This window comes from Trachymyrmex septentrionalis, unplaced genomic scaffold (assembly GCF_001594115.1).
Source record: "Trachymyrmex septentrionalis isolate Tsep2-gDNA-1 unplaced genomic scaffold, Tsep1.0 scaffold92, whole genome shotgun sequence".
Classification (NCBI taxonomy): domain Eukaryota; kingdom Metazoa; phylum Arthropoda; class Insecta; order Hymenoptera; family Formicidae; genus Trachymyrmex; species Trachymyrmex septentrionalis.
In genome coordinates, this window is record NW_017306112.1 from 158,638 (window position 1) to 175,673 (window position 17,036).

At 40.2% G+C, this 17,036-nt stretch overlaps 1 protein-coding gene and 1 pseudogene across 1 annotated transcript in view; both read right to left on the reverse strand.

Moving 5' to 3' along the window:
* The window catches only part of LOC108756062 (kinesin-like protein KIF23), a 77,975-nt gene that overhangs the window by 38,788 nt on the left and 22,151 nt on the right, over positions 1-17,036 (reverse strand). The gene's annotated exons all lie outside the window — the stretch shown is intronic.
* Positions 2,874-3,260, reverse strand: LOC108756060 (annotated as a pseudogene).

The window sequence follows — 17,036 nt, forward strand, 5'->3', positions numbered from 1 at the left end:
TTGTTCTTCCACAAATCCGGGCGTTTCTGGCGGATTGCTTCGCGCAAATTGCGCATAGCACTACTTGCAGGTAATATTCCTTATTGACCGTTCCGATTGGCCAATACTATTTTCTTCACTTCATCAATGTTTTCGTCTGTTGTTGACGTGCTCGGGCATCCGGCACGCTCTTCGTCGTTCACATCTTCTCGGCCCTCTGAGAACATTTTGTACCACCGATAAACGTTGCTTCGGTCCAAGGTAGCTTCACCATATGCCACAGTCAACATTCGGAATGCGTCCGCGCACTTAATTTTGTTTTTCACACAAAATTTGATACAGATTCTTTGATCCATTTTTTGGAATAGGCAAAAATCGAAGACGAGCCAAAACACGTGCAAGCAAAGCAGCTGTCAAAAATTAACTGAACATTCAAAATGGCCGAACTTGTCGGCATAAGTGAGAGACATGAGTACCAACATAACGCCACAAAAAAATCGAAAATCCAATATACGTAACCCGCGGAAATTCAAAATTCGCGATACTTTTTGAACAGACCTCGTATTGCCGTACTCACGAGCGTGGCGCAACTTCGTCGCGCGTTCGCAGCTATTTTCTCTTATACAATCAGACCGCGAGTGACTTCAAAGAAAACGCGACAGAAATGCGTCTTCACGCGGTCACTCTTAAGGGCAACACAAAATCTTGAAACGATAGTTGCGCCAGGCACGAGTGAGCGTGCCACTCTTTTTCAAAATCGCAATATTTTCTCTATTACGATATTCTAACGAGCTATGAACGCCGACGGGCTCGCCAACCGGTAGCTAAGCTTCGGAAATGGCAGGGGGGGTTCGTGGTAGAGGATAGAGGAGAAGCGTTTGGAGAAGCGAATGGTGACAGCAATAAATCACACCAGAATTATTAATAGAAAGATTAAAAAATATATTTAAGTAGTCTCCAACTTTCGTTTGTACTCGTTTTAAAAAATCGTGGCCATAAGATTCGATCAAAACGCAGTAACTAAGCCTCGCACAGGCCTCGATATGCTTTACGCGATGCGCATCAACTACATTCAACCGCGGCGGCACGAGCTCACGCCATGTAAGTGTATTTCTCGCGAATTTCGCGAACAATAATTCAACGTCTCAATAGCGGATGTAGGACACGGTTACGATACTAGCGCAAACACAGCGTGACCTTGTGCTCGTCCGCGGGGCTTTGAACCGCTCTACAGAAAGTTAGACAAGGACAGAATACACGCAAATTTCTCGATACAAAATTTCGATACAATAAGATACGCGCAAATATTACGCTACAAAATTCCGATACGGCAAGATACGATAATTCGACACGCGACAAGACTTGACGGTAAGCGACGAGGCTGTGGCTTAGGCGGACGCAGAAAAGAATTCTCTCGACAATGTGATTAAACGTCCCGGGAGGCGACACGTTTTACGAACCTCGCGGAAATCTAGCGCATGGCAATGCCACGTGCGTACTCTATTACGTATTCGACAACGATGATACCGCTTCCCGGACTCGAAAATCGGCGACCTTATTGTACGTGACGCTCGCCTCACCGTAACCTCCTGCAGATTCTTGTTCCGATAGCCTCTCGCTCAGATTGTTCCTTCATCTTCCCGATACTTTCGTCCTGTGTCCTTCCTTAATCCGCTCTCTACTCTGGCCACAGCACAAGTGCCGGGCGCTGATTCTCCCGGGGGGCACGCAGGGCTCGTTATCTCCGCAAGGGGGCCTTATCGAACCTCATTGGCGCTAATCGCGTGAGTCGCGTCATGCCTGCGTCTCGTGTCCTGGCGCGTGAAATTCAAGGAGTCGCAGGATCTCTTCTGGCTGCCTCGAAGGCGCCTTTACGAGGGCTCTCGCCGTCACGGGGGCGCAGAGTGGCCATCCCTTGCTGCGGTTCTCACCATCGTTCCGCTTTGCGCCTGGATTGTGACGCGATAAGATATGCCTCGCATTAGGATAAAGGGCAAAATACGAGTATGAAGCGATATTACCTGCGTGCTACTCGGGGGATAGGATGTTGTGCGTCCCGGTCAATCCGTCCTTAGCGGCTAGTAGGGGTAAAAGACGGGTTCTAACTCATGGGGTTAGAGGGAGGGAGGCGGGACGCGGGGGGTACTCGCAGGCGTGGAGGAATGCGCGGGAGGGAGAAGGCGTGAGAAGGTCCCGGCGGCATCGCTGTTTATATAAACATAGGACCCCGATCGATGGATTATGTAAACATTTCGCTATGCGTTCTTTATTTTTTTTCATCACTCGCCGCCGTCGCCGCCGTCGCCGCCGCCGCCATCCCTCTTCACTCTATCTTCTCCAAAAAATGTATAGATAACAACAGCTCGCACGTTAGAGAAAGATAGAGCGCGACGATGTTAGAGCGCATAACATGATATGAGTGAAGAAAGGATGGAAGAAATGAATTAATATTATAGAACCCTCTTTTTTATGATGCGGTTTTTGGGCATAGAATGAATGGATGGATGGGAAGCAAATAAAGTACACATATAAAATGATGTGGACAAAAATTTGTTATTCACATCGTTTTTTATTATTACATCGTTTTTTTTTCGTACGTATTAAAAACTAAAGCTAATAGCTCGCAATCGATGAACTGACGTCCATTGAAGAAGTCGCTGTCGCTTATGGCGTTCTCAGATGTGATATTGGAGAATCGCGTATACTTTGCATCAACCGTATCGACGAATCGGGCTAATCGTTCGAACATTACATCGATACACCCGTCAAAGTTAAGCATACGGCGTAGAGTCGTTTTGGTCATCGTAATGAGTACGCACGAAGAATCGAGACGTACGAATGTAGCAACGTTCAACGTACAAACTCTGATGGTTAGTAGTCCAATACTTGTAAAATTATTCTTGTATTCGTTTCGAAGCATCTTGTAAATATTCCATCGCTGTTCGTAGAGACTCTTCCAGATTTCGAGAGATAGCGACAGTTCGTGTCCGCGATGATTTCCCAGGACGATCTCCACATAACTCGGTGGACCAACGTTGATGCCAATTTCCAAAAATTTGTAGCCCGTATTCGTCAGATCGTAATGTCTGCTCAATAAACGCATCGCATCATGCTCCGGACTGTGTATATACATAATGTTAAAAAAACGTTTCTTTTGTGTATAGAATGTTGAAACTTACATGTTATATTCCTTCTTCACGTCGTACGATGTGCTGCTTTCTTTGGCGAAGTACATTTTTTTTAATTGTTTGTACAAGCGGGTATCGTAAGACTGATTGCATCCGCGTAAATTGTGCCGTATATGGTAATACTTTTGGAATCGAAGAGGGGAGGCAGGCCCTCCCTCTCTTTTCAAGAATTTCAAATGTGTCGCGACACGTTTTATCACGTCTTTCTACGTATTTTTTGTCACAAGCTTATACATACGTTTATACGTACATTCATACATACGTTTATATATACGTTTATACATACGTTTATAGACACGTTTATACGTATGTTTATACAAAAAGGAAAGGAAAAGAAATACATAATAAATAAGTTAACGTATTTTTATTTAAAAAATTCTTTTGCAACCATCAGCTATATATTTTCAATACATTTTGTAACTCGCAATTCTTAATATGTTGTCCACATCGCATAGTGTTAGCAACATCCAGATTAGTTAAAGATTCCATGTCTTCGTAAACTGCATCCAAGGTCTCGATGTATATGCATTCTCGCTCATTGTCCAGAAGCAAATTCCACAGCCACGTTCGTTTCTCGCGTCCCTTAACGTACACAATAGCATCATCTTCAAATACAGCCACCGTGATCAGGCGTTTAGCATCGCTGTACAGGACCATCCCATCCTCCCATCGCAATCCATGGTGATAAGCAATCAACCAAAAAGCGCAAGACCTGTCGAATCTTGTCAAAAATTTCCATGGCATGGGACTCGTAAAAATGTAATGCGTGAAAACGATCCCCTATTTCAGCACCGCCACTTCCTTCACGATAAATTTCTTGTTAACAATGAATCCTTGCAGACCCACGAACGTTGGCACGGACATGTTGTCGAGAAGACTGCAGTCGATTGCGGCGTATCGTAGATTTTATCGTGTCGGAGGTGCACTTAGGTCATTTTGTGACATTGGTCAATGGATTACACTGAACCACATGATCGTGTATGATGAGAAAGTGTAGGCTGTTGTATTTGCACGTTCTCCTTACATTCAAAGTCTAATCGCACGGTGCCACTCTTGACCGATTCGTTCTGTCGAGCGGATCATTACGTAAAAAAGTTGTAAAGGTGAGACTCGGCTCGAGATACTCGTAGTAGCCTTTGCAGAAACGCGCGAACAAGTCGTATAGAATCGTGCATCTGATTTTATCAAAATCCAGATTCAAGTCGTCGTACGGATAACATTCCGTATTCAGATAGAGTTTCGCATTGGTTAATTTGGTCGAATCGACTTATATCCTCAGACATGATATTTTTTCGACCTGTTTGCATAACGAAAATGACGTAGCGCGGCTTCTTGAGCTGAGTAGTCGTCTTGATAGTCCACGAATGCTTGGTTGTGCTCTGCAAGAGCGGAAACTTGTACAGATTTCACGAGCGAAAAGCCATACTCAGATATTGTTCGCTCTCCAAAGCGCGTAGCATCGACAGCTTATTTATCTCGCTCAATAACACGTGCGGCATTCGCTACTATACTTTGAATAATTCGAACGTCGGCTGTGTCGCCGGATCTTCCGTCAGACAATTGTTGTCGTTGCGCACTCGTATTAAAATCAATTCGTGACGAGCGTTGATCACCACGTTTGTAATTTTCGCAAAATCTCAGCAGTACGTAGAGCGGTACACAGAAATTAAAGTATCCGGCCGCAGTAATCTGCGCATCCCAGCCGGCATTCCGCAGAATCATACTTCTGTCGGATGACACTGTTACATAGTTTTTGAGCGTGCTAGTTATGCCCACGTTTCTGTTCACAATCAATCTCCACACCGTTGAATTCATATCGAATCTCATCGAATATAACGACGCAATTATTTCTCAATGACACATTGGCACCCTGGACCACTTTGTTCTTCGTCAGTTTTCGCTCGTATAGAAAGCTTTCGTACGGCAGTGTGTACAGATCCTGTTGCTGTATGGGTATCCTTATCTCGTTGCTGTACCCGAACGTTGTGTTAGCGAACGGATTATACGTGTGAGTCTCAATCTTGACGATGCGATCGTCGAAGATCGGCTTGTCTTTAATGTTTAGGATATCAGTCATCTCAAATGTTGCGCACCGCGAATCCCAAAGACTTTAAAAATGTAAACAAATGTTTGATGCGCTGAGTTTTTTCTTCCTGATGCAGTTGGCGGAGCGAGTGTTATCGAATTGTGACATCGTCGGCCTTGTAAAGAATACGTTATCTCTCTGCGTGCGCTCCGTTCTGTTCAGCACGAGTATCTCACGCTCACGTTATCACTGTTGACGTCGTACATGCAATCTAACGGTGATTTCTTTTTCTCGAATATCGAGCAATCGTCCGTTTTGGTCGACGACGCGTATCGTTGGATCCGTAATGTTCCGTGCAATGATCGGTAGGTAAATGATCTGCGTCGGCCTCTTCGATATCTTATATCTTGGCGGCACGCTCGGCGATAATTCGTGTATCGTGTGCGCGATTTTGCCGTTGCTGTACGCACCCGTCACATTACACTCTATGCGGATAACGTTTATGTTAATTATGTTGATCGACATGTCCGATTCCATCTTTGCGGTCGCAGTATACGCTTCGACGAGAATCCCAGCAACGATCCAATGCTGTTGGGCTTGTCAAAATTTGTTCTGTATGCACATCTAATCTCGCATTTCATCGTGTTGTAGTTTGCGCGGAGCGTAATCGGGTATTCTCCATCCCCACCATTATCGTCATCGGTGTCATTGTTGTTATAGTCACCACGCACTACGTCAACGGTTTCAATCACGTCGCTGTGCGGACGTTTTTGTAAAATCGCGATTCAGAAATTCATTTATTTTATGTCTTGCACTTCATACGAACCTTCGGGAATTGTAATTTCCACGTCATCTTTGGCAAAATAAAATTTGTTGTTCGATTTATTTACGTTGGGTATCGTGTGATAAGTCTCAAAAATCGCCAGACCGAGTTCGTAATCGTCGTCACTCAAATCTATGGCGGGAAAGTAGTTCGCCGCGAGGACGGTGCTCTTCCCGCTCAGAGTAAGCGTTAGTGACATAAAAAGCGACGGAAAAAGCGTTCAATTAATACTGAGATTTCACAGCATCTTGTCGAGCTTTTTAAATTCACGCGCGTCTACCGTTTGTAGAAACCGCAGACACATCTGTCCGCAGAAACTCTGATCGTATATCTGATAAGACGTGTGATTGTACTCTATCGTCGTAGCACCGTTCCCGAAATATCGCACCAGTTCCTTGGGAGGTCAAAGATTACCGAAACTGTCAAAGTATACGACGCGGTTGTTCCTCTTCGTGTACACTACCCAAAGAGTACCAGGCGCATCGTACAGATTCACGATACCGCTTTCATTTCGACGCGCACTGCTCGTCGGTAACGCATTACGCATGAAAACGCTTCTAAAGTATGGTATGCCCATACGTCTCGCGAGCTCGTTTAATTGCACATTGGTAGTTGCGCCAGATGGTATTTTTATCATTTCTTTGGCGTTTTTTTTTCTTTGCAGCTACACCCTGTCCATGTTTGTACGGGCCGAGATACAGTCCGCGTCCGTATTTGTACGCAGCGGCCCTGTTCTATCGCGCGGTCGTGACGTTGCAGCTCTTCGAGCTGACGTCGCGCGTCTTTGTTGTCGTTTACCGCTTTGCCACGCTGGCCGCTCCGCCGATCAAAGACCCGAGCGCGCCCAACATTGGCAGAAATGGTAACGCACCGCCTTGTTTCGCCGTTGGAAGTATCCGATTTTTTGTCGCCTTTTTCCTCGTCGTCTTCTTCTTTGGTTTCATGCTCATGCCGATCTTGGTCTTGGCTTTCATCGCTGTCTAGACGGTAGCAGCGGCAGCTCTTTCGTCCAGAATCGGATCACTCGTGGTAATGCGTTTTTACGCCTTCTCGGCTAGTATATTGTCTGCCACGTGTCTATCGGTGAGATCGTTGCTGTGAATACGCAATGTCGTGTTCTCGACACGCCGCGTCCGCGGATTTATGCCCGCGTCACCTCTGGCTAATCGCTTCGCAAGCCGAGTGCCCCGCAAAACTGGTAGTCCGGAATATGTAACTCGAAAGGAAGCGCGTTTATCGCTAGATTCATCAGACTGTCGCCCGACGCTGACATTCGCTACAATCCTTTATCTTAGATTCGAGACCGTCCATGTGCGTTCGCTGTCGCTGTTGATTGTAATGCTTGTCGTAGCGACGATAAGTTCGAATCTGCCTTCACGTGTTCCGGAAGCTTGTCCCAGACGTATTCGATGTAATCGCCGTACACGCGTAAAAGTACTACTTTCGGTATGTTATGTCTAAGCTCCGCGCGGATGCGGAGCTGAGGGGGTGAACGCAACAAGAAACCGAATTGTTAGACTGATTTGGTCGTGTCCAGACTCCGGACCGCAAGGGAGCCGTGGGGAAGGACCGACGCAAATTGGGAGGCGCTTCGCTTCGTCTTGAGGCTCCTATCGAGCCGGGGGTCGAACGGAGGACGAAGTGAAAACCCCCGCTCGTGCTCCGCTAAACGGACACACGAGTCAGACATACTTTTAAAAAGGGCCCAAACTAGGTCAGTGCGCCGAGAGGGGCGCACTTTAACGCCAGCTGCGTCAGTACGGCTGTATGCCCTGACTTTCGGTCATGGAACTTAATCCAAGTGACCGGGGGAGAGGACGAAGTGCAATCGCGGGAGAACTTAAGAATACGAGGAGAGGTTATATTTAAAAAACGACTACTGGGGAGTTAATTTAATAATAGTGTAATATAATAAAAAAGAACAATTAATCATACATTTTGAATAAAAATAAAAGAAAATAAATACAATGACAGTACAATTTCGATGATTATGATTACATGTGTAAGCGTGTGTATGTGTGTGTGTATGTGTGTGTGTGTGTAGAGTATCGTGGCAGAATGGAAGAGTTACGGAGAGGATAGCGAGAGAATAAAAAGAGAAGGAGGTTTTGGTGAATGAATTTGAGAGGGTTTAGCCTAATTTTCTTCGGATGATGATAGTGTTAGCGGACACGAAGGACCGGTCGACAGGGGACGAACAATTATCGTGCGGCGACGACGACAGATTGAAATTATAACGTGAACGGACTGCAATGTTTCCATTTTCTTGTAGGAGGTCAAAAGGGAGAAAGAAAGAAAGAAAAGAATAAAAATAAAATGAAACAAATGAATAATAAAAAAAAAAACATAAAATGAAATATTGAAATAAATTACCAAAAGATAAAGCGAGGAGGGATCCAGAGAATAGAGATATACTGACTTACTACTGAGATGCTTATCGTTGGAGATCTTCGGGCCAGGATGTGCAAGGCTGGTGATGTTTCTTTAACACTGACTCTACTGAAGAAAGAGGGCTTCGAAAATCGGATAGAACTTTTTGAGTATCGCGACAACTTCTCTAAACTTATAGGAAAATCGCGCGACGAGTGTAGCTCGAGAAAATCACAAGTGTAGCTTGAGAATTTAGAGAAAAATCTGCGACGAGGGCTGCGGAACCGCGATCTTTGTACTAATCGCCCCAGATTACTCAAATTTGGATTGGTGGAATAGGTTTTGTTGGCTGGTAGTAGGATTTTCCTTTGCTCTTGGATTGGTCAAGATTTTGGGGGAGGGAAGGATGTTGACAGGAATCTGTAGTATGAGAAAGTGTCCTCCAAAATTTTATGATCTTAAGATTTATGAGAAAACGCACGTCTCGTGCGTCGAGAAGGCGCACATGCATCGTCGCCACGGAATCACCCAGAATCTACCCTTGAACATCACATGCCGTTTCTTAGATTTTGTAATTACGGATTCGCGAGAATCGTCCGCGACTTGATCGTTAATCTTGGCGCCGGTCTTACGCTTTCCATACGTATTTATTATTGATTTTTATCTCGGAACGACATTCACGAGGAGATATCGGATTCCTTGTTTTAGTTTTTAAGGTAGAGAGAAAAAAGGAAAAAAGAGAAAATTTTAATGTTTCGACGAATTCCAGATCTCTACGAAAGAAAAGAATTGTGTGAGTCCGCCGGACGTAACAGCGTCATAAAAAAGAGGATTCTATTATTATAATTCATTTCTTCCATCCTTTCTTCACTCATATCATGTTATGCGCTCTAATATTGTCGCGCTCTATCTTTCTCTAACATGCGAGTCCTTATCTACACATTTTTTGGAAAGGATAGAGTGACGAGAGGTGGCGGGCAGCGGGTGGTGGCGGCGGTGGCGGTGGCGAGTGATGAAAAAAATAAGGAACACATTACATAATCCATCGATCGGGGTCCTATATTTATGTAAACAGCGATGCCGCTGGGACTTTCCCGCGCCTTCCCTCTCTCGCGCCTACGAGTATTCCCCGCGCCCCGCGCCCCTCTCTAGCCTCAAGGGTTAGAATCCGCCTATTATCCCTACTGCGGCTGCTTCCTGACTCTCAGTCCTGGTCGTCTTCTTCTTTCCTCCACGGTTCGGTGAATCGGCGTCAACTTTACAAGGTTGTAAGGGGAACTGCCAGTTCCTATAACTCGCAGTACGATAATGCAAAAGAGAAAAAGAAAACAACGCGAGAAAAAGACGCTTGAACGGAACGCAACACACAAAAACGTCGCTACGACAACGCGCAGTTGCGTCCGCCTTCTAAAAGCGTGGAAGGATTCAGGACGTCAGAGCTGCACTTTTCAGTCGTGCGACCCTTGTGACGGACGGAAAACGTCACGTCACAATATAATCAGATGGTCTGTACGAGAAATTTTTAATTTAGAGTCAGAGGAGGAAAAATGTAAAAGAAAATGCATTAATATATTACATATTAATTATTAATAGGTTACCTAATTTGACACCGCTGGACTTTTTTTTTGGAGTCATTTGAAGAAAATTGTATATGCAACGGAGCCCGCTTCACTTGAAGAAGTTATTGGAAGGAAATAATTGTACAAACTATTGATGAAGCAATGGTTCGACGCGTATATCGAAATTTAATTCTTCGTGCGAAAGCATACATTGAGGCTCGCGGGGCTCATTTTGAGCAATTATTTTAATAAATCTTTATAAGACCTGTTACTAAAAAACAGTCCTTTTTAGAACTAGGAACTTTCACACAACAGTCCTTTTCAGGAACACTAATGTTTTAAAATGTTACACACACACATTTCTCATTTGCAAAAATTAATAAAACAGTTTCTCTCTATTTTTAATGAGATAATTTCTATATAAAATATTGAATACAATTTTGTTTAATGTTAAAAAAAAGATGATATTAAACAATATATCTTTCTTTATTTTTTAACATGCTTCATGTAGTTCCTTTTATTTCTATGGAGTTATCTTGATATGGAGTTATCTTGTAATTGCCATAATAAATTCATTTAAAAAAATGCATTACTTCATTGTAACTGGGCGAGAGCATTCGCAGAAAGATTCAGTAAGTAGTTTGTTTCAAGCTCTAAATGTTAACGCCAAGATTTCTGATAAAACTGTTCATTAGATTTAATGGACAGTTCATTACATTTAAGACTATGTAACTTAATTTTCAGTCATATCACATATTACTTTTCAGTTATCTCCTTGACCACAAGAGCTTCCGTTATATTACTTAAAATTCATTAAGGTATTTCTAACAGTGATAGCTGCGGAGCGCCACGCCATTAGAGCGCTATCACTTTCTTACAAATGATAATTTATTAGAACAATTACATATCCAAATGAGTTCATACTCGAAATAAAAGAAAATACTCGAAATAAAAGAAAATGTTATTATAAAAAATAAGGAAACATTCCTTTCCTTATATTTAAAAATTACATTTTTTCATAATATTGAACAAAATTTTATTGTAAATTTATTTTTATAAACGATACGGCATAAAAGATACTTGTTCTAATGTAAAATTCTTAAAAAATAATTGTCTAAGATGAATAACGATTCTTATTAATGAATTAATATTATGTCGAGACACAATTTCAATTTCGGATAAAGGAATTTTATTTTTATAATATTATTAAAATCCCAAATAATAAAATGCATATGACAAAGAATTTTGGTATTTAATAGAATAAAACAATATTCTTAAGCTAATATTAAAGAACTTAAAGTCTTATAGCTGCCGCATTAAATTTACATTGTGACACAACAATAATTAAATAAATTAAAAATTAAAATTATGTCAGGACATAATCAAAATTATTTTTATTTCAGTTTAGACACAATTTAAATTAACTGAATTATTATTATGTACAAGGTGTAATAAAAGTTTGAAATTATCATATTATGTCAGGATATAATTTTAATTCATAAAATTTTTATTATGCCTTTACATAATTATAATTCGTTGAATTATTATTGCGTAACAACATAATTATAAACCGGCAGCTAGAAATTTAAGTTTTTCAATATTAGCCTTAGAATATTGTTTCTTGTTGTTATAAAATAAAATGGTTTGTTATATGCATGTTGTTATTAGCAATTTTAATAATATTAAGGCATTAAAATATTTGTACACAAAATTAAAATTATGTTGCGACATAATAATAATTATAAATTTCTGTTATAATAATTTTAATTTGTATAATTATTATTATATCGCGACATAGTATCAATTCATTGATAAAGATTGTAATTTTTTTAGACAATTACTTTTTAAGAGTCTTTTACACCAGTGAAGGTACCTTTTATGCTGTTTTATTAAAAAAAAGCAGCTCACCAAAAAATTCTCTTTAATATTATGAAGAGAAGATAAATCTTTTTTATAAAGAAAAAAATCTCTATTTTTTTATAACGCTTTACATATTTTTTTTTGAGCATGAGTTTATTTGGATATCTAATTGTTATAAAAAATTCTTTAAAAGAAAATTTATTACTTCAAAATACTAGATAAAATCAGTTATAAGAAAATTCATTAAAATAATTCGTTTTAAATTTCAGTGTTAACGCAAAAATTTATGAAAAAGAATAGGATTGCTTAAAAAATAATTTAACATAAGACAGAATTCCTTCTGCTTATTCGAACTTCCAAATGTTGATAACGAAAAAATTTTCATTATTTTCTGTTTTATATTTTCTTAATATGTTCACATTTTATGTAGAAACTTTTTAAGAAATGGATTTTTTAAGTAATAACCAGTCATCTGTAATAGATAGTTATATGGAGAACTTTTTATGAGAAAATTAATTTAAAAGTATGAATAAGAAAAATATAATATTTCTATTCTATGTAAAAGGAGACTTACAGAGTTTGGAATTTACAAAGAAAAATTTTTTAAATAATTTGTAAGCAAAAAGATTATATTTTTTATATAATCTATAATTGGCTACGTTTTGACGAGAGTTCTCATATCCCTTGCTAAAATTTTCCTGAAAAAAAATGTTTCTGGCAGAAGGAATATGATTTTAATGTAAAACAAATTTTTCGTATTATTATGATGCGTGAGAATATTGCGCGATAGCGGCGAAATCAGCGGCATAGCGGCGCGACGGAGCGCTCACACTACTAGGCGCGCGGCTCATGGATTAGCTTTCCTCGATAATAACTGTTTCATGCAGCACTGTACAAAAAAATAGCTCAGGAAATTTCGACTCAATTTTATATCAGGATTAGCGCTATATATAGTAATTAGTGTCCGCTTTTTAAGAAACACTCTGTGTATTATTATTATATATATAATATATATTATATATATATATATTGCAACCGCACTCACGAGCGTGGCGCAACTTCGTCAGCAGCTATTCTCTCTTATACAATCAGATTGCGGGTGACTTCAAAGAAACGCGACAGAAATGCGTCTTCATGCGGCCACTCTTAAGGATAACACAAAATCTCGATACTGTAGTTGGGCGCCAGGCACGAGCGTGCCATTTTTTCTCAAAATCACGCGATATTTTCTCTATACGATATTCTAACGAGCTGTGAACGTCGTACTCGTAACCAGCTCAGCCTCGGAAATGGGGCTGTTCGTGGGCGAGGATAGTGGATCGTTTGGAGAAGCGAATGGCAACGGCAATAAATCACATCATAATTAGTAATAAAAAGAGTAACAAATATATTTGATTAGTCTCCGACTTCCGTTTGTACTCGTTGACAAGATCACGGCGACAATATTCAACCAAACTGCATTATTTGAGCCTCGCACAGGCCTCGGTATGCTTTACGCGATGCGTATCAATTACGCTTAATCTCGATGGTACGAGCTCACGCCACGTAAGAATATTTCTCGCGAATTACGCGAACAATACTTCAACGTCCCAATAGCTGAGATAGGATACGGTTACGATATAAACGCAAACACGGCGTGACTTCGTGCTCGTCTGCGGGGCTTCGAATCGCTCTAGAAAGTCGAAAAAAAAATAGAATCCACCCAAATATTACGATACAAAATTCCGATACGACAATATGATTCGATACGCGACAAGACTTAATGGTAGTGACTAGGCTGTGGCTTAGGCGGACGCGGACAAAACTCTACCGAAAATCTTATAAGTCGTTCCGGGAGGCGACACGTGTTAACATGAATCTCGTGAAATTTTAGCGCACGGCTCTACTACGTGCATCCCATATAATATAACTGATAACGATAATACCGCGTCTCCCGGACTTGGAAACTGGTGACCTTACACTGTGTGATGCTCGCCTCACCGCTGACCTTCTACAGCACTCGTTCCTTTGTCCGCTACTGATTCCGCTCTGAATCCTTCCTGAGAGTGTTCCCTGCCGGACAGCCACAACACAAGTGCCGGGCGCTGATCCTCCCGGGGGCACGCAGAGATCGCTCTCTCCGCGAGGGGGCCTTATCGCGCCTAATTGACGCGTGGCCCCCGCGGTTCCGCGAATCGCGTGAGCCACGTCATTCCTGCGTCTCGTGTCCTGGCGCGCGGAATTCAAGAGGTCGCAGGATCTCTCGTGGTCACTTAGAAGACTTCTTTACGGGATCCTCGCCGTTGCTGGGGCGTAGAGTAGCCATCCCCTGCTGCGGTTCTCACAATCGTTCCGCCTTACGTCTGGAATGTGGTGCGATAAGATATGCCTCGCATTAAAATAAAAGAGCGAAATATGAAGCGATATCACCTGCGCGCTACCCGGGCGGTAGGATGTTGGGCGCCCCGGCCAATCCTTAATTGCTCCTCCTTCACCCTCAGTGTCGGCCGTCTTCTTTCTCCCTCGATGGTTCGGTGAGCCGACGCAGCTTTACAAAGTCGTAAGGGGAGTCGCCAGTTCCTATAACTCACGGTACGATAATGCACGAAAACGAAAAAAAAATACAATAACACGTTGCAGAAAATCTGCGAGACGCATAAACAGAACGCAACAGACGCGAAATAAACAAAACCGACATTACGAGAATGCGCAGATACGTCCGCCTTTTAAAAACGTAAAAGGACTCAGGACGCCAGAGTTGCGTTATTCGGTCTTGTTTTACGATCCTTGTGACGGATGGAAAACGTCACGTCACAATATATATATTATATAATTCGCTTTTAAAACATCTTTCGACGTTGTGCGATGCCTTGGCGCCATTGATCCCTGTTCTGCCAATCTCCTTCCTGTAGCTGCCTTGCACTCACCACTCTACTCATCCCTTGCCAATTTTTCTTTGTTTTCAGATTTATATTTAGTTAAAATTTTAAATACTACGCTTAGTTCTTCATTAGCAAACATCTAGATACTCACTTCCTCGACGTCGAACACCTAGACACCCACTTTTTTAGCAGCAAACACATAGACAACAACTTAAACATTTAATTTTTTTTCTTGCACTTATTTGCCGGATAGCGAATTACTGTTTCTTCAACCTATCCAATTTTTAGGTTATATGACACAACGTAGACACTTAAATTCCTCAACAGCGAATACCTAGACATCCATTTCCTCGACGGCGAACATCTAGACATCCATCATAGCTTTTGAAATATATTATATGTAACAGCTGCATTATTAATATCGTTGAATAGAAAATTATAATAAGAATTTAATTCTCGATATTACAAATCTTACTGATTTCATTTATCCGCGCAATGCGTCGAATAATTACTTATAATAATACTTATCGACCTAATATTGATAAATTTATTATTGATTAATTATTATCCTGTGAATTACCCATTTCGTTTCACTGTTGATATATAATGCTAATAAAACCATAGGTAAATCGGTAAATCACAGTCGCAATAAACGAATGCCATCTACTGTCGAAAAAGAAGATTTTTTGAGGTGATGACGTATCTTACATAAAAATTGAAATATTTCGAATTTCGCATGATTTGCATCATGATATCTCCATTCACAGGACTGAGAAACTCATTTAATTGAATCAACCAAGAATTTACCCATATCCAAACAGAAATTAATTGATTTAACTAAATGGGGTTTTCAATGCATAGAGGTAAAATAAACACTTATAAGTAAAATATACACTTACATATTATATAATTTAGATCCAAGCTGTTGATTGAGCTTATATTCAGAAGTCGATCGGTCCAATCTTTATTGAAAAATCGATAATCTCAGATGCTCACAACTCGCTGACTCGCGTAAAGACACGGAGCGGTAAAGACACGCTGCACGTCCACTTGGCGCGAGACGCTACCATATTTCTTGATTTCTTTCTTAATCAACACTTTTTTAAATAATAAATATCCATTAGAATTTTTGTTTTCTGTGATCAACAAGCTCTATCATTTAAAAATAATTTCGATAACATCAAAATTCATAACGATTTCCATTTCTGATTCCATAGAAAATAGAAAATTTTTTATTGTCCCATACTTAAATAATGTTTCAGAAAAATTTGAAATTATAACACACAAATTTAACTTTAATATTGCTTATAAACCTATAAATTCTCTAAACTGTTTTATAAAAACTGGAAAAAATAGAATTAAAAAAGAGACCTTTTAAATGTTGTTTAACAAATAAATTGTCTTGATTGCAATGTTTTATATGTTGGTCTGACTAAACGGAAACTCGCCTGAAAAAACACAAAACCGACATAAAAAAGCCTTCTAATGCAAAATCTGTTGTCTCTCAGCAGTAACTAGAACGTGATTATAAGTTTGGTTGAGATAACATAAAAATTCTCAATTTAGAAGTATTATATTATAAAAGAATGGTATCGGAGATGATACACACAAAGATAATAACAAATAAAGATAACACATAAAGATAATAACAAAAATAAACAAACAAAGTGATATACATTACTCTTTCCTGACATTTTTTGTCTATAACTAAAAAATAGTTCCCCCTTCACTAATATATCACTCCCTCCTAGCACTTTCTCTTGCCTTTCCTTCAATATATATAAACACCGTCTCGAAATGCTGACAATGTCACTGTCACATTATACGAACTTTCTTACCATCTAATAATTTTCTTACTATCTAAAAATTCTTTTATCTTTGTATTATTTTTTACACTGAATAACATCGCATTATAATAATGTAATTGATCGTTGTGGAAACACGAGTAAATTTTTATAATTAACTTATTTTATATAAAATTGTTTGTCAGAATCTGATAATCCTGTGTTTAGCATATAGCGATCAAGAAATAATATTCAATAAGAAAAAACCTAAGTTTCACGTACGCAGAGTATATAGGTTTAGGGTCTGAGCACAAAAATTGTCGTAACACTTACTTAGACGTAAGTCACAGCTTTGGCGTATGACGTCTCTTGGAGACGCGGTAATGAATTGTACGTCATATGTGCAATTATGCATTACTTATGTCTACAATTTAAGTCTAAGTAAGTGTTACGACAATTCTTGTGCTCAGACCCTTAGTCGATTAGTTTGTGTAAGACCACAAATTATGTATACGTTAGGCTATGGTAATCATTATATGTACATTTTTTTATTTTAATTTTAGAATTGCGCCGGATGTAGGGTTCT